We start from the raw sequence: 3347 nt of genomic DNA, 5'->3' as shown, positions 1-3347 counted from the left end.
CAAGCATATAATTCCATATTGGTATATTTACATTCGGCTATAATAATGAATTTGATTCTCAAGTTAATAAATCACTGGAATAAGGGTTTAACTTCATAACATATTATGTTCTTACATAAATTGTTTTGTTAAAGACGATTACTCAACGTCTATAATTGGTTGCAAAAGAAATTATCATGAAAGCAAATGTTCATGTTTGTATTTGAGTACATATGATTTTACATGTCTTAAACACTAAACACATCAAGCCAACAAGTTATGATACTTTCCTCCCATTGTAATTGGTTTTTGGTCGGTAACCAAGTATTTCTCATCTAATGTGTGTTATATACTGAAATTAATCCACCACAAGATACAAAGATGAGGCCACAAAGGAAGTTGGAAATTTATGTCGATATCTATGATTATATACTTAGAGCCGTTAATGTGATATTTGTTTATAGCTCATTAGTTTTCACTTCAGTGAATCAGAATTTTTGATATGTAATACAAAATGATGTGTTAATGAGAAAGTTTATGTAGCAAAAAATCCTGAAAAAGCGAATGTGTATGCATAATTTATCAAGTTGAAAAAAAGTCCATTGGTAAATGCATGATTTATGCTTGTGGACTAAATTAATACGGATTGAGTTTGTCACAAATCAAGAGATATTTTGATAAAAATGGGGGATAAGTTGGATATAATTAGCCATAGTTTATCAAAATTTCACTCTTAAAAGTTCATTATAATCACAGTTTACAATGATCGATGCACATATCACCGAGAGAAACTTATGAGCTTTTAAATAGAAATTATTTTTGAAAGACCTTGACATGATGTGATTATCGTTCGGCTTATAGTTCGAGTATATGTGTAATTATATGTATATAAGTGCATCTAGAAAATGTTGAGACATTTTACCATGGACAAATTTAATTCTTTTAGCATGTTAAACGATGTCTAACAATGACTTTATATTATTGTCTTTCTGAATATGAATATTATTGGTTCGAAAATACTATAATTAAATGCATATATGCATTATGTCGCACTGTTAGCTATATATATGATTATTATTTTCTTTATTTACATTTATCGGCATGTGTCCTGCTAGGAGACATCAGAATGGGTTAAAACATATATTCCAGGTATGAAAGATATACGTTTATATTTTACTAACGCATCAAAACAAGTTTGGTTAGTTTTGTTAATGCAGAGAAACACAACAGGATCATAGTGTTTACCAGATGAAGCAATAGAAGTTTTCACATGAAGATCATACAACATTATTCAACTTAAGGATTCAAATGTCAAAGGACGAAGACGTAAATGATTGTCTACAAATGTTTTGGGTAACTTTCACATAAGTTCGCTATATATCATTTTAACGGATATATAAATCAGGGGGACAATACGCGCTACACTCTTTTTTCCTTAGCTATGGTTTTATCCCACTGGGTTTTCCTAGCAAGGTTTTTAACGAGACAACATCTCCAAGCGTATGAAGTTGATAACCAGGAGGGAGTATTATGAATAATATTATTGTGGTTATCAATACCTAATATAGATTAGACTTTTTTTCCAAGTTTTTCTTTGCTATATATACATATATTATATCTCATTGTATGACACACCAAATTAATAAAATCTCTCCTTTTCTCCCTACATATCTTAGACTATTAGACCACCCGTAGTGGCAAAGTTTTGGAGGCGTTGTGAGTGATAACGCCGGGGCCACACCAAACACCCCCCCCCCCCCGGCGTTTTGTTATTTTTTTAAGCGTTGTATATATAACGCATATATTAGCTCCAAAATCAAGAAAATAGCCGTTAAGTTACTGTTGGGAGAGGGTTTGGAATTTAAAAAAAAAAATATTATTATTATTATTTCCTATATATAACCAACTCATTCCCAATCAAAACTCATCAAACTTTTAAAAGATCTCTTTCAACTCTATATTTCCTCACACAAAATTCACTATATAAATGGATCATCCATCTATATATAAACGGTTTTTCGGGCCGACCAACAAGCCGACGAAGACGCGGAGGAACAGGCGGTTACGAGTGCGGTTATGCTCGCGACAACTTATATGAGTTCCGTTACGAGTGCGATTAGCTCTCCACCACCCCCCGTTTCAAAAAGAGCATATATCGAATGAGATCTTACCGAAGCCAACAACCGGTTGAGCGATTGCTTCATACGACCTTTGGATTTGGTCGACATTCTTTGGTGTTCCCGGTTCCAACAATGACATAACCGTCTTAGAGCAGTCTCCTGTGATGAAGAGTTATATATCTGGGACCGTTCCTGTCGCTTCATTTTGGGCTAACGATAACCTCTACCATCATGGGTACTATCTGGTGATGGAATATATCCAGAGTATGCGATAATCGTTAAAACATTCAGAGACCCGATGGATGAAAAAAGACAGTATTTTGAGAAAGTGCAAAAGTCTGCGAGAAAGGATATCGAGAGGTGTTTTGGTGTTATTCAACAACGATGGCATTTTGTTAAAAATCGTTGTCGTCTATGGTTTTTAGAATAATGAAATGTGCTATGTATGCGTGTATCATAATGCATAACATGATCATCGAGGACGAGGGAAGAGCAATATGTCCAAATTTCATACCGGACCCGGATCCACCACGGACTCCAGCAAGTATGGAGCAAAAACTCAAAAACTTGGATTCCGTGCGATCAAGAGAGATACATAACGCACTAAAGGAGGATTTGGTCCAACATCTTTGGATGTATCGGCCTTTGCCTGGTGAAAACGATGATCAAAACGAGGGCAACAATGAAGACGATGATGAAAACGATGATGAAGACGACGACGACGATGGCGAAGACGATGAAGACGAAGAGGGCGACGACGACGAGGACGAAGACGACGAGGACAAAGACGAAGACGACGAGGACGAAGAGGGTGAAGACTACGAGGACGACAACGACGACGAGTAGTTTTTTTTTATTTTAATGTAATATTTATTTAATAAAATATTATTGTTATTTGATTATTCTTATTAAAAAATTAAAAAAAAAACAAAAAGTGTAAAAGTGACTGGGCGCCACGTGACGCATAACGCCTGGGGTGGAGAGTTATGACTACACTCAGTTTTTGTAAAAAACAATAATCCTGACTGGGCGCCACATGACGCATAATGACTGGTGGTAAAGAGTTATGATTACTCATGGTTTTAGGCTTGTTTCAGAATATGTTCTTTATTTTTCATGGCTAATGACTGAACCAGAATCATTAACTGTCTTAAAGTTGGTATGTGGTTTGAGCCATAAGTTATTGGCTTATTGCTTGCATATTTAATTATGTACGCTTCGTAAAGACTTAATATAACTGACCATACG

The sequence above is a fragment of the Bidens hawaiensis genome, unplaced genomic scaffold, assembly GCF_021521415.1.
Source record: "Bidens hawaiensis isolate Kalapana, Puna unplaced genomic scaffold, B.hawaiensis_p1.1 tig00031448_1, whole genome shotgun sequence".
Lineage (NCBI taxonomy): Eukaryota > Viridiplantae > Streptophyta > Magnoliopsida > Asterales > Asteraceae > Bidens > Bidens hawaiensis.
Note: the sequence above shows the minus strand (reverse complement) of the source record.